Consider the following 26,786-nt stretch of genomic DNA (forward strand, 5'->3'; position numbering starts at 1 on the left):
GCGTCACTGGTGCAAATCTCAGATTCCCCGTTTCTCACACGATATATTGCAAACTATGAACTAAAGGCAACAGGCAGATTTCATATTTCTAGATTTCCGAAAAGCATTGCACGTGGAGCTCCTATGCAGACTGTTAACAAGATACAAGCATGTGGAATAGATTCCCAAAAAATTGAGTAGCTCGCATTCTTAAATAATAGAATCCAATATGCTTTTCTCAATGGCGAGTGTTCAGCAGAGATACGTATATCCTCAAGATAGCCCAGGGAAAGATGACATGACGGCTATTATGTTCTATACACATAAATTACCTGGTGAACAGGGTGGGCAGCAAGTTGTGCTCGTTTGCTGATGATGCTGTGGTGTACGGGAGGGTGTCGAAGATGAGTGTCTGTAGCAGCATCCAAGATCTATGTCTACATCTGCAAATCCCATTTAAGTGCCTGGCAGAGGGTGCATCAAACAACCTTCACATTAATGCTCTGTTATTCCACTCTAGCATAGCGCGTGGAGAAAATGAACACCTATATTGTTCCGTCCCAGCTCTGATTTCCGAAGATGTCAAAAATGTTCGTTGCACGTGGGTCTCGGCCAGAAACTAGTCATCGAATGAATAAAAAGAAAAAATTTGCAACTTTAGACTGGTTTTTCTTTCTATTGATTGACAGAAGTTGCTGACCCAAGCTACTCCAGCATGCTGTAAAGTCTTAAACACGTATTTTGTGTTCCTGTTGTGAATGAAGTGACGCTGATGCCTTCTTACAGACTGAAGTTGAGTGTTCATTCCAAACTAGTTGACGATCAAGAATCATTCGCAAATTCTTTAAAGAAGAAGAAATGGTGACTTCTGCGCTGTTTTTATGGATGGAAGAGATTCTCTTAACTGAGTGGTAAGAATTTGGTGAACAATGTAAATTGCTTTTGACTTATATGAGTTAAGTTTCAAACCTATGCTCTGCGCCCATTCTGATAAAGCAAGTACCTCAGCATTTATGTTCTTTACGGCTGCGTGCATATTTGGGTTCATGTCTGTCACATGTCTATTTCACCATTATCTTTTGGAACACACAAGCATGTATGCCACGTGTTAATGGTCTTCGCTTCATAGTTTACAATTCATGTCTATGCCATCCGTTACTGTTTGGACCAACAGTTTCGTATGCAAGTGTAAGCACATCGAACAAATAGTCAATCCTCTCCAGGAGGCGTCACGGTAAACGGTATGAAATCGACTATAACCTGCATTATGGCCTCAATTCGGCAAGGAAGTGAGTCCACAAGTTTATTCAAGTATGCTATACCACAAGTTTCTTCAGGTATGCCACTTACAAATGAAGCCAGTCACTGATGATGAGATCCCGTAGAGCCATCAGATTTCGGGGATGTTAACTGCTATGTTACAGTCTCGCTGTTCCAAATATTCCCAGATACGATCATGAACATGGTTGTTGTCATCTTGGAAGACAGCAGTATTCGCAGCATAGCTGTAGAAGGAAAGACAGCAATGAGTCATCCAAATGTTGAAATAAACATTCTGGTTCATGAAACTTCCTGGCAGATTAAAACTGTATGCCGTACCGAGACTCGAACTCGGGACCTTTGCCTTTCGCGGGCAAGTGCTCTACTAACTGAGCTACCCAAGCACGACATACTCCCCGTCCTCACAGCTTTACTTCTGGCAGTACCTCGGCTCCTAAAGGTCCCGAGTTCAAGTCTCGGTCCGGCACACAGTTTTGATCTGCCAGAAAGTTTCATATCAGCGCACACTCCCCTGCAGAGTGAAAATCTCATTCTGGTTCATGTTCACGTTGACCTGAATAACTAGCTTATCTTTTACTTGAAAATGGCATAAAAAACCGAAACCTGGGTGTACTCAATAAAACAGTCAAATGGCGGTGCATTCCTTTAAAAAGTATTGTGTCTTGCTCAGCAACATGAAATACTGTTAACTGGGTTATCCTTGTACCTAATAAATTCTGTTCCAGAAGTTAACGCAATCGTGAATTGGGAGCTTATTTTCTGAACACATACTGGAAATATTTTGTTTTTAGGTCTTAATGATCTATGCCCTTAACTCTTAGGACATTTGGTACTTACATTCTCAATATTTTTTTTCAATGGATTGAACAGAATTATGGGAACACCGCGAGAACTGTATGCCAGACCTACACGCTACGCTGTTGTACCTTATCACGAACGGCACCTGTGCAACGTCAGCAATACGTCAGTAGCCAGACCTACACGCTACGCTGTTGTACTTTATCACCAACGGCACCTGTGCAACGTCAGCAATACGTCAGTAGCCAGACCTACACGCTACGCTGTTGTACCTTATCACGAACGGCACCTGTGCAACGTCAGCAATACGTCAGTAGCCAGACCTACACGCTACGCTGTTGTACTTTATCACGAACGGCACCTGTGCAACGTCAGCAATACGTCAGTAGCCAGACCTACACGGTACGCTGTTGTACTTTATCACCAACGGCACCTGTGCAACGTCAGCAATACGTCAGTAGCCAGACCTACACGCTACGCTGTTGTACTTTATCACGAACGGCACCTGTGCAACGTCAGCAATACGTCAGTAGCCAGACCTACACGGTACGCTGTTGTACTTTATCACCAACGGCACCTGTGCAACGTCAGCAATACGTCAGTAGCCAGACCTACACGCTACGCTGTTGTACTTTATCACAAACGGCACCTGTGCAACGTCAGCAATACGTCAGTAGCCAGACCTACACGCTACGCTGTTGTACTTTATCACGTACGGCACCTGCGCAACGTCAGCAATACGTCAGTAGCCAGACCTACACGCTACGCTGTTGTACTTTATCACCAACGGCACCTGTGCAACGTCAGCAATACGTCATTAGCCAGACCTACACGCTACGCTGTTGTACTTTAACACGAACGGCACCTGTGCAACGTCAGCAATACGTCAGTAGCCAGACCTATACGCTACGCTGTTGTACTTTATCACAAACGGCACCTGTGCAACGTCAGCAATACGTCAGTCGAGGTCAGAACAGTGTTTTGAGTAGTAGCGAGTGAATTTTGTTGCAGATAAGAGAATTCTAAAATGAGAAAATTATTGATGCTTCCGTAACCAAGGCAGTCGAAGGGTTTGGCGTTCCAAGAGGCACAGTATCGAAGATACATATCGCATAAAGTAATATTTGCGCATAAAGCAAAAAGACATCTTCCTCTAAGTAACAATGCAGAAGAAAGTTTGTGTTGAGTAACCGTGACAGACAATCACTTAAGAGGATTGTGACGGGAAATAAGAGGGCAGTAGTTGAATAAGTCACTGCAGGACTGAGTGCCACACTTGCGAACCCTGTCAGTACCGAACCTACAAGAAGCGAGCTCGAGAAGCATGGAATTACAGGTCTAGCTGAATTTACAACCACTCGTATGTAAAAGTGGCGCAGAAGTCATAAAATCTGACCTACAGAGCAAATTGTTTTCCTGTTCCTTTATTTTTAATGACGTCCCACCTGATATCTTAAGATAGGTTTGAGTTGCTGCGCCGATGTCACTTAAGTGCCAACGACATGCACGTAATTTTATTGCGTGTGTTACTTAGTGCCTAGTGCGCCATTTTAAGTGGTTAATTAATACTTTGTGTTAAGTTTATTTCAATACAGAGCATATGTCAAGAAACAACTAGGGGGAAGCACCAAAATTAGACTTTACCAGTTGTTTCTTCATCGGTAATCCACTGTGCATGTGCAATATTGGTCTTCAGGGAGGATGAGAGTATTGCTACAGTTCCGAGAAAAGGAGCAAAATAAGCACTGAAAAAACGTTTATTCATTACGATGAGTGTTTTTTGGAATTACCGTTGTGTGGTGCTTACAGATTATGATCGCAAGGGGCAAACTATCACAGGAAAATACGACCGAAATTTCTTGACAAGATTACTAGATGGTGTCAAAAGGAAGAGTCACGGGAAGGTTTCCAAAGTTGTGTTTTCGCCCTTGGACAACGCCCGACCTCTTTCTCCAGCGGTAACAATCAGACATGCAGCTTCTTAGTACTATTTGAATTTGCCTTCCCAACCCCCTATTCAACTGTCACAGTTCGTCTGTGGTTGCGAAAAATACGTTCCCCAAAGATAAATATCTAATGAAGGATTAACTCTACCATCATGTTTCGTGATCGGGGCTAGATTTTTGTCCAGATGATATTTTAAACTTTGTGACTACCCCTCATAATTACGTTTTGCGTCTCCTTTGTCACTGAGTATGAAGCTGTCGACTCCTGCAAATAATAAAGGTGAACGTGATCCTAACGCTGGGTAAAATAGTAAATAATAATGCAGATGGAGGAGCTGTGTATATGAGGAGAGACGGCCGCACAGACACGAGCAGCTTCGCGCCTGATCCGACGGCCGTATTCATAAGCCGCGCGCCGTACACGCCTGCATTACAGACGCCTGCGGTGCCGCAACCTAACCAACGTGAGAGCGTCACGGGCTGCATAAACTCTAGGCGCGCGGCGCTGTCGGCCGCGCATGATGGATGGCGTGCGGTCCAGATACACGTCCTGGCCTGATAGCAGGCCGCTTCTTGTGCGGCTCTGCTGGCGAACGCTGTGTGCTGGAGCTGCCGCCTTTGTTCCTGCCCATTACACCATGCCAGAGAGGCAGTCGCGCTCCAAAGGAAAGCAGATACTCGTGGCGTGTATTACTCTGCGAATCACTTGTCACTATAACTTCGTATACAACTACAGCCACAACGTGCTCTCACAGAAAAGAAGCCATTACAGTGTAAGTACCAAATGTCCTAAGAGTTGAGGGCTTAGATCATTAAGCATTATTTTCGGTTTTCTGTAATTACTGACTCTTGGTCACACAATGCTGGTATTTACATACTTCCGCGTTTAGTTATGCAGGCATTATGCGCATAAAAATGCCTTATACCATGACCTAATACAATATATCTAAAATTACGAAGTGATGTTGTTCTAATTCCCGCAGAATTTTACTCTCGAGTTGCTGTTTATTTGCGTTGTCCAGGGTGTGTACAGTTAGTATCTAAAACTGGGACGGGTGAATGCTTATGACAGTACTGGCAAAAATATTTCGGTAATTCAGTGTCAGTAAATGAGCCCTTTGAGAATTAAATTTTTATAAATCACAGGAGATGTGTGTTTACTAGCCCCTACTGGCTTCAGCATGTGCTCATGTGAAGTACAAACCTATCCCAAATGTATACACTTCGATGACATCCCAACAAATTTCATCCATGATGGCCCTTGTCAGACGAAAATGATACTCATTTCACCATATTCTTATATGAAGTACAAATCTCTTTCAAACGCATACTTTCCGATAATGTCCGGACTAACAAATTTCATCCGTGGCCCATCTTCGGTGAAGGTGACAAACGCATGAAGGTGCATAAGCAAATTTTGCTGATCCTGTAAGTAGATATAACACGCAAATAGATCCAAAATGGCCAAGTCGAGCACCGCGTGTATCTTTGAGTTGTCGTGAAATAAGCTGAGGTAGTGATAGCTAAGTAAGGAGAACTGAGTTCATAAACTGCCTGCTCATGAGGCATCCCCACGTTGTGCACCATAAACTGCAACTTCGAGCGAAAATGTTCTACATCTACATCTACATGGTTACTCTGCAATTCACACTTAAGTGCCTGGCAGAGAGTTCATCGAACCATTGTCATACTATTTCTGTACCAGTGCACTGTGTAATTGCGCGTGAGAAAAATGAACACCTAAATTTTTCCGTTCGAGATCTGATTTCTCTTATTTTATTATAACAATCATTTCTCCCTACATAGGTGGGCGTCAACAAAGTATTTTCACATTCGGAAGAGAAAGTTGGTGATTGAAATTTCACAAATAGATCTCGCCGCAAAGAAAACCGCCTTTGTTTCAGTGACTGCCAACCCAACTCGCGTATCACATCAGTGACACTCTCACCCTATTGCGCGATATCACGAAACGAGCTGCCCTTCTTTGCACTTTTTCGATATCCTCCGTCGATCCTGCCTGGTAAGGATCCCACAACTCGCAGCAATATTCCAGCAGAGGACGGACAAATGCAATGTAGGCTGTCTCTTTAGTGGGTTTCTACATCTACATCCATACTCCGCAAGCCACCTGACGGTGTGTGGCGGAGGGTACCTTGAGTATCTCTATCGGTTCTCCCTTCTATTGCAGTCTTGTATTGTTCATGGATAGAAGGATTGTCGGTTTGCCTCTGTGTGGGCTCTAATCTCTCTGATTTTATCCTCATGGTCTCTTCGCGGGATATACGTAGGAGGGAGCAATATACTGCTTGACTCCTCGGAGAAGGTATGTTCTCGAGATATACGTAGGAGGGAGCAATATACTGCTTGACTCCTAGGTGAAGGTATGTTCTCGAAACTTCAACAAAAGCCCGTACCGAGCTACTGAGGGTCTCTCTTGCAGAATCTTCCACTGGAGTTTATTATCTCCGTAACACATTTCTAAATGATCCTGTAACGGAGCGCGCTGCTCTGCGTTGGATCTTCTCTATCTCTTCTATCAACCCTATCTGGTACTGATCCCACACTGGTGAGCAGTAGTCAAGCAGTGGGCGAACAAGCGTACTGTAACCTACTTTCTTTGTTTTCGGATTGCATTTCCTTAGGATTCTTCCAATGAATCTCAGTCTGGCATCTGCTTTACCGACGATCAACTTTATATGATCATTCCATTTTAAATCACTCCTAATGCCTACTCCCACATAATTTATGGAATTAACTGCTTCCTGTTGCTGACGTGCTATATTGTAGCTAAATGATAAGGGATCTTTCTTTCTATGTATTCGCAGCATAATACACTTGTCTGCATGGAGATTCAATTGCCATTCCCTGCACCATGCCTCAATTCGCTCCAGATCCTCTTGTATTCACTACAATTTTCCATTGTTACAGCCTCTCGATATACCACAGCATCATCCGAAAAAAGCCTCAGTGAACTTCCGATGTCATCCACTAGGTCATTTACGTATATTGTGAATAGCAACGGTCCTACGACACTCCCCTGCGGCACACCTGAAATCACTCTTACTTCGGAAGACTTCTCTCCATTCAGAATGACATGTTGCGTTCTGTTATCTAGGAACTCTTCTATCCAATCACACAATTGGCCCGATAGTCCACAGCATCTGCCGGGGAACCCGTGTCTATGGCCCACAGAGTCTCGTGGACGAATAGCGCGAGCTGGGTTCCGCATCGCATCTTCTGCCAACATACCGCAGTCTTTGTTTCGGCTTCCACACAATATTATCTGTGTGGTCTTTCCAATTTAAGTTCCTCGTAATTGTAATTCATAGGTATTTAGTCGAATAGACAGCTCTTAGATTTGTGCGATATATTGTATACCCAAAATTTATCCAATTTCTTTTAGTACCCATGTGGATGACCTCGCATGTTTCTTTGTTTAGTGCCAATTGCCACTTTTCACAACATACAGAAATTCTCTGTAGATCCTTTTTGTAATTGGAATTGATCGTCTGATGACTTTACTAGACGGTAAATTACAGCGTCATCTGCAAACAATCTAAGGGGGCTGCTCAGATTATCATCTAGATCGTTTATGTCAATCAGAAACAGAAGAGCGCCCATGAAACTACCTTGCGGAACGCCATATGTCACTTCTGTTCTACTCAATGATTTACCAACTATCACTACCGACTATGACCTCTCTGAGAGGAAATCACGAATGCAGTCATCCAACTGAGGCGATACTGCATATGCACGCAATTTGATTAATAGTCGCTTGTGTGGAACGGTATCAAAAGTCTTCTGGAAATCTAGGAATATGCAATCGATAATGATACGTAAACATTCACGTTTATTATTATTATCATTCACAGATAAACAATACAAATGTAATCTCAGAGTAAGCAGAGGAGAAATAACCACTTCATCTCGGCACTTTGTAACCTCCCTCTTCCCACTCGGCCTATTGGACTGCAATACAACTGACCGTAATCGCATATGACTCATGAAAATTTTACAGTGAGAAAGGCTATCGTTACCGAAGGAAAACAGCACTGGTTAGTTGGAGCAAAAGACTCTTCCGAAGGAAGGATCATTCCACATTTAAGCTGAATACTGATGATAATTTTGAAATGGATGGAGTATAATGCAATCGCTCACGAACTGCACAGGAGGGGGGGGGGGGGGGGAGGAAGGGTACCACGCAATATATACATCACTAATGACACAAAGAAAACACTGATTAGCTAAAACAAGTGATCATTAAACTGTCTCCAGCCCGATTGGGCAATGAATATCCAGAAAGTTGAGCAAGGTAATTGTAAAGAAATTGAAGCAGATAATCACTGGCTTGGCAAAAAAAGGTTGTTTCGCTTTTCCACAGCACAATAGTTCGCGAGCAAATAAATTAATCAGAAAGCACTGAGTTTGCAGTTACTCATCCTGAAATATTTAATTTTGAAAGTTACGGTAAATGTAATTACTGGTCAAATAAATACCTGGCTTAACTTGAACTTCGTTATGTAAAAAAATAACTTTCAGTAACATCAATGTAACGTAATGCAAAATTTAGGAAATAAGCCAGTTACCTTTGATTATTGAAAGATTGAACTGAATTTACTTTACGCAAATGAGTAACTGATTTTGCCTTTAAAACAACAACAATAAAATACATACCAAGCCAGCAGAAGGCACTCGCTAAGCTAAATACAGAATAAATGAAGTTGCACTCTTAATTTGTGCTGTATCTTTAGTTACCTGTTTTGGCAGTGAAATTTTACTTTGCTTTAAGTAGCCTCTGCTACGCAATACGAGAATGAACAGTTACTGAGGTAGAAAATTTAGACTGAAACCTGCAGTAAATAGCTCATGTTTGATGTTCTTACGACACTCGGTGATTGCATGGAAAGCAAAGGGGCCCTGCTTGGTAATAATGTCTGAGGACAACGGCAACACAGGCGCCCTACACGTTTTAACTATTGCAAGTTATTATTCAAGTTCTTCATACTTTGAGAAACGAATGTTGCTGGGCAAAGCCTCCACATTGCTGTGTTTGTCAGTTAACAGTCTCACGATGCTGTAACTGTGCGGGCGACGAAGCATGTAGCCGACCTCAATGCTGTGCTGCCGTTGTTGTGTCTCCAGGGCCACGGACAATCATGGGACATTCAATAGTGGGGACTGCAGCTTCCTCGGCCTGTCCTCTCCTACCGTGCTCTCAATACTCGATTAACGAATGAGGCGCGTCTGCACTGGCGCGTGTATAGCTGCACACCGCGTCGACGAGAGCGCCCAGCAAACACCTCCGCACTCTTTCATCAGTCAAGCCGCTCCGTCTCCTCTCTGCTCGCAACGTCACAGAGACTCTCCATACCCAAAGATAAACAGCGGCACAGCTACTACCATTTCGTCGTTGCTATCGATAACTGTTCATTATAATATACAGTCAAAAATAAATACACTAGTACTTCGATTATATATCAAATATACACTCCTGGAAATGGAAAAAAGAACACATAGACACCGGTGTGTAGGACCCACCATACTTGCTCCGGACACTGCGAGAGGGCTGTACAAGCAATGATCACACGCACGGCACAGCGGACACACCAGGAACCGCGGTGTTGGCCGTCGAATGGCGCTAGCTGCGCAGCATTTGTGCACCGCCGCCGTCAGTGTCAGCCAGTTTGCCGTGGCATACGGAGCTCCATCGCAGTCTTTAACACTGGTAGCATGCCGCGACAGCGGGGACGTGAACCGTATGTGCAGTTGACGGACTTTGAGCGAGGGCGTATAGTGGGCATGCGGGAGGCCGGGTGCTCAACACGTGGGGCGTGAGGTCTCCACAGTACATCGATGTTGTCGCCAGTGGGCGGCGGAAGGTGCACGTGCCCGTCGACCTGGGACCGCACTGCAGCGACGCACGGATGCACGCCAAGACCGTAGGATCCTACGCAGTGCCGTAGAGGACCGCACCGCCACTTCCCAGCAAATTAGGGACACTGTTGCTCCTGGAGTATCGGCGAGGACCATTCGCAACCGTCTCCATGAAGCTGGGCTACGGTCCCGCACACCGTTAGGCCGTCTTCCGCTCACGCCCCAACATCGTGCAGCCCGCCTCCAGTGGTGTCGCGACAGGCGTGAATGGAGGGACGAATGGAGACGTGTCTTCTTCAGCGATGAGAGTCGCTTCTGCCTTGGTGCCAATGATGGTCGTATGCGTGTTTGGCGCCGTGCAGGTGACCGCCACAATCAGGACTGCATACGACCGAGGCACACAGGGCCAACACCCGGCATCATGGTGTGGGGAGCGATCTCCTACACTGGCCGTACACCTCTGGTGATCGTCGAGGGGACACTGAATAGTGCACGGTACATCCAAACCGTCATCGAACCCATCGTTCTACCATTCCTAGACCGGCAAGGGAACTTGCTGTTCCAACAGGACAATGCACGTCCGCATGTATCCCGTGCCACCCAACATGCTCTAGAAGATGTAAATCAACTACCCTGGCCAGCAAGATCTCCGGATCTGTCCCCCATTGAGCATGTTTGGGACTGGATGTAGCGTCGTCTCACGCGGTCTGCACGTCCAGCTCGAACGCTGGTCCAACTGAGGCGCCAGGTGGAAATGGCATGGCAAGCCGTTCCACAGGACTACATCCAGCATCTCTACGATCGTCTCCATGGGAGAATAGCAGCCTGCATTGCTGCGAAAGGTGGATATACACTGTACTAGTGCCGACATTGTGCATGGTCTGTTGCCTGTGTGTATGTGCCTGTGGTTCTGTCAGTGTGATCATGTGATGTATCTGACTCCAGGAATGTGTCAATAAAGTTTCTCCTTCCTGGGACAATGAATTCACGGTGAATTTCCAGGAGTGTAGTTTCTGTAATACAGCTTACAGCTTCATAATCAAAAGTACAGTGCACGTTATCAACGAATATTAAATGGTGAAAATTTTGGATGGTGCAGAGGGTATTTCATCTGTATTTTCGGTGTTACAGCTTGATGGAGTTGGTGTTACATGGGGGCTTGGGCGACTGATGCAACGTCCACACGACACGTCGAACATCTGCTGCTTGCTGAGGGGCAACAGTCGTCATCTTCCACGCTCCGTAGCTCTGAGGTGACGCCTTGGTCAACTTACCTCCGCACTTCTAGCTTAACCCGTTTCCAGGTAGAGACACTACTGCGATGTTAGTGTCTACTCGCACAGCCTCCCTTGTCCGCAGTAACTATCTCACTGGGGTGACAACGTAATATTTGAAAGCTGAGGGCAGATTGCGGATGCATAGTCAGATGCTAAAAGATTCAAGAATCAGACCATAAGAATGTGCGCCATACATAGAACGGAAGAAAAGGGTGTCATACATCGGATTGAGTGCACGGATCCGACTCAGATTCTTAAAACTGAGTCAACAATTGACTGAAAAGCCTCCAGAAGACAAAGCTAAAATAATATTTGGCAAACAGCGTGCAAATCACTTAGCACATTCTCTGACTGATCGGTCTGATGAAACAGATGCCAATCAGTCCTCATTGCTTTTCACTAGAGTGCTTCCACTGGGTCCCCATCCCTCACTCATCGGTCGTACCACTCAGTAGCTCAGTCCTCTGCTCATTCTTCATTTGCTGATCCTCTCGTCCCGATACACAAGCGCTAGTGTGCATAATAGCAAAACTCGGGTCACGTGGAGAAGGTGGATGGGTCGCTCGTCAAAATATTATGCATAAAATGGAAACAACAGCTCGGCATAACACCCGGAATCTCACTATTATTATGATGAATTTTTAGGTGCTAAAAGAAACAGACCTATCAGATGAAGACAGATGCACCAACAAACCCGCGTTTAAGCCTACTTTCAGTGTTTTAAGTACCAACTTTAAGCGAGCAATTTAGGAATATATTGCGAGAACTCAGGACTTCAGGCGATCACAGGGACTGAAATTTGTGCCGGACCGCTTCTCGAACCCGGCTGCATTTTTGTCTTAGAACTGTTGCTTCAGGTTGCCTTAACCGCCTTCCCGTCCGACACAAATTCTTAACTCGTCAAGCGCGAGCGGTGCCTCGATCCATTAACCGAAATAAGCATCAGACGAAATCAATACAACAAAGAACGAAACTCGTCTACCTTGAAGGGGAAAACCAAATGGCGCTATGGTTGGCCCGCTAGATAGCGCTGCCGTAGGTCAAACGGATATCAACGGCGTTTTTTAAAAATAGGAACCCCCATTTTTATTACATATTCGTATAGTACGTAAAGAAATATGAATATTTTAGTTGGACCATTTTTTTCGCTTTGTGATAGATGGCGCTGTAATAGTAACAAACGTGTAAGTACGTGATATCACGTAAGATTCCGCCAGTGCGGACGGTCTTTGCTTCGTGATACATTACCCGTGTTAAAACGGACCGTTTACCAATTGCGGAAAAGGTCGATATCGTGTTGATGCACGGCTATTGTGATCAAAATGCCCAACGGGCGTGTGCTGTGTATGCTGCTCGGTATCCTGGACGACATCATCCATGTGTACGGACCGTTCGTTATTTAAGGAAACGGAAAGTGTTCAGCCATATGTGAAATGTCAACCACGACCTGCAATAAATGATGACGCCCAAGTAGGTGTTTTAGCTGCTGTCGGGGCTAATCCGCACATCAGTAGCAGACAAATTGCGCGAGAATCGGGAATCTCAAAAACGTCGGTGTTGAGAATGCTACAGCAACATCGATAACACCAGGAATTGCATGGTGACGACTTTGAACGTCGTATACAGTTCTGCCACTGGGCACAAAAGAAATTACGGGACGAAGCGTCATTCACCAACAGCGGTAACGTAAAGCGGCATACTATACACTATTGGGCAACGGAAAATCCATGATGGCTGCGACAAGTGAAACATCAGCGACCTTGGCGGGTTAATGTATGGTGCGGCATTATGGGAGGAAGGATAATTGGCCCCCATTTTATCGATGGCAATCTAAATGGTGCAATGTATACTGATTTCCTACGTAATGTTCTACCGATTTACTACACGATGTTTCATCGCATGACAGAATGGCGATGTACTTCCTACATGATGGGTGTCCGGCACATAGGTCGCGTGCGGTTGAAGCGATATTGAATAGCATATTTCATGACAGGTGACTTGGTTCACCGCATCTGACGTCTTCGGGTTTCTTTCTGTGAGGAAAGGTGAAGGATATTTACTATCGTGACCCACCGACAACGCCCGGCAACATGCGTCGGCGCGTTTTCAATGCATGTGTGAACATTACGGAAGGCGAACTACTCACTGTTGAAAGGAATGTCGCTAACCGTATTGCCACATGCACTGAGGTTGACGGACATAATTTTGAGAATTTATTGCACTAATGTGGTATTTACAGGTAATCACGCTGTAACAGCGTGCGTTCTAAGAAATTATAAGTTCACAGAGGTACATGTATCACGTTGGAACAACCGAAATAAAATGTCCAATCGTACCTACGTTCTGTATTTTAATTTAAAAAACCTACCTGTTACCAATTGTCCGTTTACAATTGTGAGCCATATGTTTGTGACTATTACAGCGCCATGTATCACAAAGCGAAAAATGTGGTCCAACTAAAACATTCATATTTCTTTACGTACTACACGAACATGTAATAAAAATGGGGGTCTCTATTTTAAAAAACGCAGTTGATATCCGTTTGACCTATGACAGCGCCATCTAGTGGGCCAACCATAGCGCCATCTTGTTTCCCCCTTAACGCTAGACAAGTTTCGTGAGATATTTGGCCCGGTCACGATCAGTGGACCGTTTGTGTGTGTGTGTGTGTGTGTGTGTGTGTGTGTGTGTGTGTGTAAGTTTTTCGTTACCCCGATGCCCAGAACTCCTGAAGACAGGCGTTGACTGTGGATATTGTATCACAGACAGAGTCGCTTTGACTGTTCTCAGATGTCACTAAACCCCTCCAGAGATGTAAACAAGTATGCGTGAGCAGCGCCTGTAGGATGGAGGTAGTCCAACAGCCGATCAGTTCCAGTCATTCCACCAGGAAGGTTCAAAAATGGTTCAAATGGCTCTGAGCACGATGGGACTTAACATCTGAGGTCATCAGTCCCCTATAACTTAGAACTACTTAAACCTAACTAACCTAAGGACATCACACATATCCATACCCGAGGCAGGATTCGAACCTGCGACAGTAGCGGTCGCTCGGTTCCAGATTGAAGTGCATAGAACTGCTCAGCCACAGAGGCTGACTCATCAGGAAGAGGTACACGACTCGTGTCATCTGTAGTTCAACAATGCCTAGACGGTCAATACCGCGGTTCTATAGCGTCCGCGTTGTTACTTTGTGTCAGGAAGGGCTCTCAACAAGACAAGTGTACAGGCGTCTCGGAGTGCACCAAAACAATGTTTTCTGACATGGAGGTGATACACAGAGACAGGAACTTTCGATGACATGCCCCGCTCAGGCCGACCAATCACTACTACTGCAGTGCATGACCACTACATACGGCTTATGGCTCGGAGGACCCCTGACAGCAACGCCACCATGTTGGATAAATCTTTTCGTGCAGCCACAGGATGTCGCGTTACGATACAAACTGTGCGCAATATGCTGCATCATGCGCAACTTCACAGCCGACGTCCATAGCAAGGTCCATCTCTTCGACTACGACACCATGCAGCGCGGTACAGGTGGGCCCAACAATATCCGAATGGACCGCTCAGGATTAGCATGACTTTCTCTTCCCGATGAGCGTCGCATATGCCTTCAACCAGACAATCGTCGGAGACGTGTTTGGAGGCACCCCGGTCAGGCTGAACGCCTTAGACACTCTGTCCAGCGAGTGCAGCAAGGTGGAGGTTCCCTGCTTCTTTTGGGGTGGCATTATGTAGGGCCGACATAGGCCATTGGTGGTAAATGAAGGAGCCGTAACGGCTGTACGATACGTAATTGCCATCCGGTAGATAGTTCAACTATATTCGCCCCCCATCGGGCACATCTTTTGAATGACTTCCGTCAGGACAACGACATCGCTCGACTAGAGTGGCCAGCATGTTCTCCAGACATGAACCCTATCGAACATACCTGGGACGGATTGAAAAGGATTGTTTACGGACGACGTGATCCACCAACCACTCTGATTGATCTACGTCGAATCGCCGTTGAGGAGTGGGACAATCTGGACCAACAGTGCCTTGATGAACTTGTGGATGGTATGCTACGACGAATACAGGCATGCATCAATGCAAGAGGAGTATTAGAGGTACCGGTGTGTACAGCAATGTGGCCCACACCTCTGAAGGTCTCGCTGTATGTATGGTTTTCACGAGTAATAAAAAAAGGGGGAAATTATATCTATGTCGATCTCTATTCCAGTTTTCTGTACAGGTTCCGGAACTCTCGTAACCGAGCAGATGCTAAACTTTTTTTGATGTGTGTATTACGAGAAATCAGGACTTAAGCCGATCACAGGAATTGAAGAGAGAGAGAGAGAGAGACAGTAGACACTACGTACCTTTTATTAATACACACTGACGGAAAAAAATCACAACATCAAATTCGGGAATACATTTTATAGGTAATATACTTAAATGACTAGGTTAAAATTGTAAGATCACATGTAAATAAGTGCGAGATGAACCATTTAAAATGTGAAATGTTGGTATATTAATGCCCGATGCAATCTCCAGTATGTTGGATGTAAGCATTGTGTTGCACATGTGCCATATGTCAGTTTGTGAATGATGCTGGGGTTGTCGTCCGATGATTTCTCATATGTGCTCGATTGGAGACAGATCTGGTGATCAAGAAGTCGCGACAGCTTGACGACACTTTGTAGAGCATGTTGAATTACAGCAGCGGTATATGGGCGAGCGTTATGCTGTTGGAAAACTTCCCCTGGAATGCTGTTTGTGAATGGTGGAGAAACAGGTCGAATCACCAGACTGACGTACAAATTTTAGTCATTGTGCCTGGGATAGCCACAATATTCATCCTGCTGTCATATGAAATCGGCCCAAGACGACCACACGCCGAAAGCGATGGTCTTCCATCTTGGTAGTGCGACGCGGTCGTCCGCTGCCTTACTACTTCTGACTGTACTTTCTCGTCAGTAGCAGTACCAGCAATCACGTACAATGTCTACATTCAATACCAAATCTTTCTGCAATATCACAGAAGGAACATCCGGCTTCTCGGAGTCCTATTACGCTACCTCGTTCAAACTGTGTGTTGTTAATGGCGGAAATATTCATCCTGCCCGCATCTCGTGGTCGTGCGGTAGCGTTCTCGCTTCCCACGCCCGGGTTCCCGGGTTCGATTCCCGGCGGGGTCAGGGATTTTCTCTGCCTCGTGATGGCTGGGTGTTGTGTGATGTCCTTAGGTTAGTTAGGTTTAAGTGTTCCTAAGTTATAGGGGACTGATGACCATAGATGTTAAGTCCCATAGTGCTCAGAGCCATTGAAATATTCACCATCAACTGATTTTTTTGACTAACATCAACTCCCTATATCCAAAGGTAAGTACCGCTCACGACCGCTACAACGTGTAGTTAAAACAAACTTGATTCGTATCCTCTTAGTGGCACCAGAAGCACCACTCTTATGCGGCTGGTCGAAATCTGAAAAGATGTCACCTTTCAGATGTCTAAACACATCTTACAACTTTCGTGTAGCAGCTGTAATAGGCAACCGAACAGTTGCATTAAATGATGCATTTCAATTAACCTTCAGCATGGTATCAACGGATTTAAACCCGTCTTCCTCACAAGGACAAGAAATAAACGTGAGTCCGCGCGGATTGGCTGCTCTGTTCGAGGCGCCATATCACGGACTGCTCGGCCCTTCCCGGCGGAGGTTCGAGTCCTCCCTCGGGCATGGGTGTGTCTGTGTATTGCTCTTAGCATAAGTTAGTTTAAGTAGTGTGTAAGACTAGGGACCGATGACCTCAGTAGTTTGGTCCCTTAGGAATTCAGGTAACCACGCGGAGTGGCTGCGCGGTTTGGGGCGCCATGTCACGGACTGCGCAGCCCCTCCCACCGTGAGTTCGAGTCCTCCCTCTGCCATGAGTGTACGTGTCGTTCTTAGCATAAGTTAATTTACGTAGTGTGTAAGACTAGCGACCGATGACCTCAGCAGTCCGGTCCCTTACGATTTCACACTCATTTGAACATTTGAATGCACGGACATTTCAACATTTGAACAAACTCCCACATTAGCAATCAGTCAGTGAAACTACTCCACATGAAATATCTCTGCAACGGTCTGTATGTCCGTATATAAAAGGTGTGTGTGTGTATGTGTGTGTGTGTGTGTGTGTCTGTGTGTCTGTGTGTGTGTGTGTGTGGCGCCCAACAGCGAGGTTATCAGCGCCGTAACCACGATTAAAATAAATGAATGTGGATAAGAATGAAAACTATCGTACACGCTTGCACACGAAATGACCATACAATTACTCTGTCGCACAGGCACTCTTACATGCACTAAAACCAATGATGAGACAAGAAAGCGAATCAAGAAATTAAAACAGAGGGAAAACAAAACACAAAACAGCTAAAAGAACAGCACAGGGAAATGTGACAAGCTGACCACTTACAAAAAGCCTGGGTGAGCCAGCCACCCTGTTGAGACATTAAAAACATTTCCCCAAATGGTTCAAATGGCTGTGAGCACTATGAGACTTAACTTCTGAGGCCATCAGTCCCCTAGAACTTAGAACTACTTAAACCTAACCAACCTAAGGACATCACACACATCCATGCCCGAGGGCAGGATTCGAACCTGCGACCGTAGCGGTCGCACGGTTCCAGACTGTAGCGACTAGAACCCCTCGGCCACCCTGGCCAGCTCTTGTTACAAACTTGGGACAATTCACTAAACTTTACAACGAGAACCACATTCGTTTGATCATTGCATAAAACAGACTTCAGATCCGCCGGCAAATCCGCTGCAGTCCGCTGGTCAGCAAATAAAATGCAGTCCAATAAAATGTGGTGCACCGTGATATGCACCCCACAAGGAGCACAAATCGGAGGGTCCTCTCGCCGGATTAAAAGTCCACGCGTCATAGTGCTGAGTCCGATGCGAAGACGAGCAAAGAGGACCTCGTACCGCCGACATGGCTGGAAGGAAGCACGCCACGTGCGAGTTGTGGGCTCGTCACATCAGTAACATCATGTCGATGTACAGACGGTTGCCGAGGCATTTCACGTGGAGAGTGCTTTACTGGCTGGTTACTAATATGAACATTGCTTCTTGTCCTCCTTAGAAAGACGGGTTTAAATCCGTTGAAACCATGGTAAAGGTTAACTGAAAGCCACCATTTATTGCAACCGGTTGGCTGTCTATCACACCTGCTGCTCTGTAACCGCTGCTGTAACGCAGCCATGTCCAAAATACTGAAATATTTCTTGGTTTTGCGATTTTTTTCCGTCAGAGTACTGCAACCCCTATGGATCGCTCCCCTAGAGACCGCTAGATCAAAATTAATCTAGTTATATCACGCACAGAAGCCTTTAAGCAGTTCAAATGGTTCAAATGGCTCTGTGCACTATGGGACTTAACTACTGTGGTCATCAGTGCCTTAGAACTCAGAACTTTTTTTTTTTTTTGGTCATCAGTCTACTGACTGGTTTGATGCGGCCCGCCACGAATTCCTTTCCTGTGCTAACCTCTTCATCTCAGAGTAGCACTTGGAACCTACGTCCTCAATTATTTGCTTGACGTATTCCAATCTCTGTCTTCCTCTACAGTTTTTGCCCTCTTCAGCTCCATCTAGTACCATGGAAGTCATTCCCTCATGTCTTAGCAGATGTCCTATCATCCTGTCCCTTCTCCTTATCAGTGTTTTCCACATATTCCTTTCCTCTCCGATTCTGCGTAGAACCTCCTCATTCCTTACCTTATCAGTCCACCTAATTTTCAACATTCGTCTATAGCATCACATCTCAAATGCTTCGATTCTCTTCTGTTCCGGTTTTCCCACAGTCCATGTTTCACTACCATACAATGTTGTACTCCAGAAGTACATCCTCAGAAATTTCTTCCTCAAATTAAGGCCGGTATTTGATATTAGTAGACTTCTCTTGGCCAGAAATGCCTTTTCTGCCATAGCGAGTCTGCTTTTGATGTCCTCCTTGCTCCATCCGTCATTGGTTATTTTACTGCCTAGGTAGCAGAATTCCTTAACTTCATTGACATCAATCCTGATGTTAAGTTTCTCGCTGTTCTCATTTCTACTACTTCTCATTACCTTCGTCTTTCTCCGATTTACTCTCAAACCACACTGTGTACTCATTAGACTGTTCTTTCTGTTCAGCAGATCATTTAATTCTTCTTCACTTTCCCTCAGGATAGCAATGTCATCAGCGAATCGTATCATTGATATCCTTTCACCTTGTATTTTAATTCCACCCCTGAACCTTTCTTTATGTCCATCACTGCTTCCCGATGTACAGATTGAAGAGTAGGGGCTACAGCCTTGTCTTACACCCTTCTTAATACGAGCACTTCGTTCTTGATCGTCCACTCTTACTATTCCCTCTTGTTTGTTGAACATATTGTATATGACCCGTCTCTCCGTATAGCTTACCCCAGCTTAGCTGTTAAGCTGATTGTACGATAATTCTCGCACTTGTCAGCTCTTGCCGTCTTCGGAATTGTGTGGATGATGCTTTTCCGAAACTCAGATGGTATGTCGCCAGACTCATATATTCTACACACCAACGTGAATAGTCGTTTTGTTGCCACTTCCCCTAATGATTATAGAAATTCTGATGGAATGTTATCTATCCCTTCTGCCTTATTTGACCGTAAGTCCTCCAAAGCTCTTTGAGATTCCGATTCTAATACTGGATCCCCCATCTCTTCTAAATCGACTCCTGTTTCTTCTTCTGTCACATCAGACCTATCGTCATCCTCATAGAGGCTTTCAATGTATTCTTTCCACCTATCTGCTCTCTCCTCTGCATTTAACAGTGTAATTCCCGTTGCACTCTTAATGTTACCACCGTTGCTTTTAATGTCACCAAAGGTTGTTTTGACTTTCCTGTATGCTGAGTCTGTCCTTCCGACAATCATATCTTTTTTGATGTATTCACATTTTTCCTGCAGCCATTTCGTCTTAGCATCCCTACACTTCCTATTTATTTCACTCCTCAGCGACTTGTATTTCTGTATTCCTAATTTTCCCGGAACATGTTTGTACTTCCACCTTTCATCAATCAACTGAAGTATTTCTTCTGTTACCCATGGTTTCTTTGCAGCTGCCTTCTTTGTACCTATGTTTTCCTTCCCAACTTCTGTGATGGACCTTTTTAGAGACGTCCATTCCACTTTAAGTGTGCTGCCTATGGCGCTATTCCTTATTGCTGTATCTATAGCGTTAGAGAACTTCAAACGTATCTCGTCATTCGTTAGAACTTCCGTATCTCACTTCTTTGCGTATTGATTCCTCCTGACTAATGTCTTGAACTTCAGCCTACTCTTCATCACTACCATATTGTGATCTGAGTCTATATCTGCTCCTGGGTACGCCTTACAATCCAGTATCTGATTTCGGAATCTGTCTGACCATGATGTAATCTAATTGAAATCTTCCCGTATCTCCCGGCCTTGTCCAAGTATACCTCCTCCTCTTGTGATTCTTGAACAGGGTATTCGCTATTACTAGCTGAAACTTGTTACAGAACTCATTTAGTCTTTCCCCTATTTCATTCCTTGTTCCAAGCCCCTATTCTCCAGTAACTTTTCTTCTACTCCTTCCCCTACAACTGCATTCCAGTATCCCATGACTATTAGATTTTCGTCCCCCTTTACATACTGCATTACCCTTTCAATATTCTAATACACTTTCTCTATCTGTTCATCTTCAGCTTGCGACTTCGGCATGTATACTTGAACTATCGTTGTCGGTGTTGGTCTGCTGTCGATTCTGATTAGAACAACCCGGTCACTGAAATGTTCACAGTAACAGACCCTCTGTCCTACCTTCCTATTCATAACGAATCCTACACCTGTTATACGATTTTCTGCTGCTGTTGATATTACCCGATACTCATCTGACCAGAAATCCTTGTCTTCCTTCCACTTCACTTCACTGACCGCTACTATATCTAGATTGAGCCTTTGCATTTCCCTTTTCAGATTTTCTAGCTTCTGACATTCCACGCCCCGACTCGTAGAACATTATCCAATCGTTGATTATTCAATCTTTTTCTCATGGTAACCTCCCGGAGATCCGGATGGGGGACTATTCCGTAATCTTTTGCCAATGGAGAGATCATCATGACACTTCTTCAACTACAGGCCACATGTCCTGTGGATACACGTTACGTGTCTTTAATGCAGTGGTTTCCATTGCCTTCTGCATCCTCATGTCGTTGATCATTGCTTATTCTTCCGCCTTTTGGGGCAATTTCCCACCCCTAGGACAAGAGAGTGCCCTGAACCTCTATCCACTCCTCCGCCCTCTTTGAAAAGGCCGTTGGGAGAATGAGGCTGACTTCTTATGCCGGAAGTCTTCGGCCGCCAATGCTGATTATTTATCAAAATTTAGGCAGTGGCGGGGATCGAACCCGGGACCGGAGACGTTTTGATTATGAATCAGAGACGCTACCTCTTTTTTTTATTTAAATCTCATTTTGTTCACTTCATCTACTCGGTGCGGACGTCGTAAGACATCCGTTTAAGTTCGTTGTTGATCGATTAACTCAGTTTTTTATTACAGAGGGCAGCTATGCCTCTGACCGAACTCGCTAAGCTAACGTGCCGGCACCTCTAGACGACGGGTACTTAGAACTACTTAAGCCTAACTAACCTAAGGACATCACACACGTCCATGCCCGAGGCAGGATTCGAACCTGCGACCGTAGCGGTCTCGCGGTTCCATACCGTAGCGCCTAGAACAGCACGGCCACTCCGGCCGACCTTTAAGCAGTGATTTACTTCGAGCTGGATATGCGTACGGAGAAGGAAGAATCTGTAATAAAAGATACAATGGAAAATGTTCAGTACCATGCACTTCGGAGTGGTTTTTAGATGTAGACGTAGATGCAGATGCAGAAGTGTTTATCGGAAACAATTGCTATTAATTACACCGCGTTTAAATTTAGCGAAAACTAAGTTGTTGCTGTGTGAAACCATGAGAATTCCTTGCCCAGGTCGGCGTTGGGCTTTAAACCGAGCTGGTTATCTGGAGGAGGACGCAGCACTGAAAGCGTCACACGCGCCTACAGCTGGTAGGCCTCGTGTGCAAACGGCAGTTCGCTTGCGCCCGGCCACTTCACAACGCCGGGCTTGCGTCCGTGATTGCATTCATATTTAATATTTCATTAAGCTCTCTGCGCCGAGGCTCGCTTCTGTGCCGTTGCCTCTGCAGTGAAAATTAAAGACATTTCTGTAAACATTGCCCCCTAGCTGGGCTGGACTGGTGTTCCGTTCGAAAAACTCGTGACCTCGCTCGAAGGATGGACTGGACTTCTGCATCTGCTTGATGTATCGTCAGCACCGAGTTAATCAGCACGTAATTCCATGTTCGAAACAGTTCTCATTTATTCTGCAGTCTCAGTCGCACATTTATAATTACATGAAATGTTTCGATCGCATTGGCTTATCTTCAGATCTAAGTAGTTGCGTCAACAACACGTCTTTTCTGTATCATACCAGAGCTACTCTGATATGCTGTCATACAGAAAAGACGAGCTGCTGACGCGTCAGTTTAGACCTGAAGATGATCCAGAGAGATTGAAACGTATGTTGCAGTTAGAAATATGCAGCTGAGATCAAAGAATAGATTATAAATGATTTAAATGTCAGTACAACTCCTGATTCTCTCTGGACAAATATGTCGACAATGGTGAGTTCCATGTAGCATTTGTACCATTTCTATGGTCATTCTCTGGAATGAGTCTGTCGCATGAATTAATCTTCTGGATACATTCCTGCATGAACAAAAAGTGAAAGTTTTACATCTTGACAGACAACTCCAGCCTTCAGTATTTTGATGTCTATGGTATACTTTGATTAAACTTTCACTTCATTCGGCCTCATTTTCGGTACAGATATGTATAACACCATTTGAACTTTTCCGGTGGAGATGGGAAAATAGTACGCCTGAAGCACGTGTACGTGCAGGTTACTCTCATGTTTAGAACTCTGAGCAAGGTCGTATTATTGATATGAGGGTCTCGAGAGCATCTTTTTGAAAAATCGCCCGGGCAATTGGCTGTGACTGACTGCAAAACGAGTCTTGACGAGATGGATCAGAACGTATTGTGACAAGAAGAGAAGTCATGTGTCCTTCTAGAAGGACTACACTAAGAGAAAAATGTAGGACTGTTCGAATGACTCTGAAGGAAATACGGAAGACAGTGGCTGAAATTCGGGTAGAGGTTAAAATGTGGCCGCAAATCGCAGAGAACAGATTACCGAAATGTGGGTTGAGATATGGAATTTCCATGCGACGTTTATCGCTGATACCATATAGCAGACCTCCCCATGGTCTACCACCCTACCACCTTAACGTAGGTGAGGTAGTTTGTGTGCTCAATGTGGGTGATACTCATCTTTCTAACTCTGAATAAGATCACATTCTTAACTCTTGAGAACATCTAGATCCCATATACAGTTGGCTTTGAGTGAATGCAAAACGAATCTTGACGAGATGGACCAGAAAAACAGTGTGACAAGAAAAGAAGGCACAGGTCCTTCTAGAAGGACCACTCCAGGAGAATAATGTAGGACTGTTAGACTGACTCTGAATAACAAACGGAAGAAAATGGTTGAAATTCGGGTAGAGGTTACAGAGAGAGTCTTATCGCAAATCGCCGGGAACAGATTACCCGAATGTGGGTTGAGATCCGAATTTTCATGCGTTGTTTACCGCTGACACCGTACAACAGACATACTAATTGCCTGCCACCCTAAACATGGTGAGGAGGTTCATGTATCTCAATGATCCAAAAAGCTATACCGATGGCAGCTATTGTCATGGTAGGGTCATCCATGCCAAACTGACAAATACGTGAGATATTCGATAAAGTTTAGTCCCCCTGTGTCACTCCCTTCTCGGTAGTACTTGGGCAACAAGTGTGCCCTTAGCTAAGACCGACACTGCTTCCACTTAATGGTGTCAGACTACTACCGTCCTGAAGCTTCCTGGCAGATTAAAACTGTGTGCGGGACCGAGGCTCGAACTCGGGACCTTTGCCTTTCGCGGGCAAGTGCTCTACCATCTGAGCTACCCAAGCACAACTCTCAACCCCTCCTCACAGCTTCAGTTCTGCCAGTACCTCGTCTACTACCTTCCAAACTTCACAAAAGCTGTTCCGCGACCCTTGCAGAACTAGCAGTCCTGGAAGAAAGTATATTGCGGAGACATGGTTTACCCACAGCCTGGGGGATGTTTGCAGAATGAGATTTTCACTCTGCAGAGGAGTGTGCGATGATATGAAGTTGTGAGGACAGGTCCTGAGTCGTGCTTGTGTAGCTCAGATGGTACAGCACTTACCCGCGACAGATAAAGGTCGCTGGTTCGAGTCTCGGTCCGGCACACAGTTTTAATCTGCCAGGAAGTTTCATATCAGCGCACACTCCGCTGCAGAATGAAAATCTCATTCTACTTTCGTTTTCCTTTCTACCGGGCTCCCTTGGCCACTCCTTTTTTTTTCCTTTTCCATTGCCAACGGTATTAGATTCAGAGGGCCGATGGTGTTCTTCATTTTCCTCTTCATCTTCTGCCTCCTGGGGTTCTGCAGGGCAAACGTCCCTCGCCCAGGGTCACCACCGAAGGCCGTAACGATCTGCAAGGCGAGATCACGCTATCATAACTGCTGCTGGAGGAGAAACAGAATAGTGTACATAGCAGACTTTGTAATTCACCAGCAATGAAGCTAACATGGACTACTACAGACAGCTTGTACCATAACGACTATTTTGAGATAAGGGAATTTCTATTCTTACGAATAAAGAACCCAGTTAATATACGCGTGGAGTTTATGATATAGAAGGAGGATACCGACCACCAAACAACATTCTCTCTTTGCTCTCCATGGTACTGCTCTACAGAGACAACGAGACGATTTAACAAGTGTGTTCCTACCTGTTCATATAGACTTGCTTCTTGACGAAAAATATGGTACATGGTTATTATTGTGAGACATTTTTTACGTACTATGCTGGGCTTAAAAGAGCAAATTAAATTTGTTCCAATTATGGTATAACTTGCCATTTGTGCCAGATAAGCTTGATAATGTTCATAACCGAAATTATTAGCGAATTGTGCAAAATAAATAACAGCTGAAGGTTCCACCATGAATTTTAATAATTATTCATATTCTGCGGCTGAATAACTCTGGAAACACAAACAAATTTCCTGTTGTTTGGAGCTCAAGTCATGATACATGAGTTATTAGCTATTCGTGTAATTATTTCTCGATTTCATGCACTGCAAGTTACACCAGAGAGAGGTCTGCTGACACTCTGTATCCTCCTCTCAAATACCCATCCATTGCCATATACAGTCATTGACCCCAAGACTACTGCTGCCACAACACCTACTTCACCCAATTCTCTTACTCATTCTTGGTATGATACTCTTTCAGTTCGTTACCTCTTTTCAGAAACAGCATCCTCCATCCATCCATAACATCAGTTCATTAGCCCTCATATCATGGGTACTCTTACATTGTAGATCGCAAATGTGTTCAAAAACGAAAAACACGAGTATAATTTGGCTCTCGCCTTATACAATAGGTAGTCCGTGTCATTTCATTTTATTTACTACAGCTTTAAACTGCTGTGAACCTGTACCTTACCTTTTCCACCATTACATATTACTTTAATCCGCATTTTACCATGATTCGTAGGCTGCCTCTCTCCTTGCGGTAAGGTCCAACATTTGTTTAAAAATATTCCTTCCTACAACTTTTTCTTTCACTTTCAACGTGGTCACTCTTAGAAGATCAACTTTATATTCTGTCTACAGTTAATGTAGATGCACAAAATCATTATATCACGTTCTCATCAATTCACAGAATACTCATAAATCAGCCTGCCAAACTCTGATTCATCATTCACATACAATAACGTTCCTTCACTTCTGGTAAATCCTTACTGTTTTACGTTCCTTCGCATCCGATAATAAATCGTTAAGCGACACGGCTTCATGCTCAGTGTGATATCAAATCTGGTATACTTACAAAACTTAAATCTCAATTAATATGCATCTCTTCATCAGGGTAACCACAGCTAATGATCTGTTTAATGTTCCTTTTTTCAGTATTTCCTGCACCATCTTCCTAACTCCTTCCGACAATAATTAGTCCTGTTACCGGCAGAAAACCCCCCTCTTCGGCCTCATAGCTCTTATACTTTTTCGTAAGATCCCCTCATATTACCATAATTACACGTAATTTTGTTTGGTGTGACCAAGTTATGCTCTACACTTTACTGAGGTTCCTAAGTGAAGTTTTCGGGCTTTTTCGGGCTACGTCCTCTTCCTTATATCTCATTTTGTGCTTGTGGGCCGCCTGGCTTCCATTTTTGTCCCTTCAAATAAAAATCTGGTCAGCCGAGTAGCACTGACCTGAGTATTTGCCACTGCATTCATCTGAGAATTCCCCTTGGGGCGGTCTCTCTGTCCGGCTAAGTGACCTCGCTGCCCACCCAACTGATGATAATTGATCTCAATGTGCTTACAAAGTGGATCCATACTTACATAACCCATACAGTTCTGAATTAAAAAGTAAATTAAACTGATTAACTACTATCACTCGTATAGAAAAGC

Source organism: Schistocerca gregaria, chromosome 1 (assembly GCF_023897955.1).
Source record: "Schistocerca gregaria isolate iqSchGreg1 chromosome 1, iqSchGreg1.2, whole genome shotgun sequence".
NCBI classification, from domain to species: Eukaryota; Metazoa; Arthropoda; class Insecta; order Orthoptera; family Acrididae; genus Schistocerca; species Schistocerca gregaria.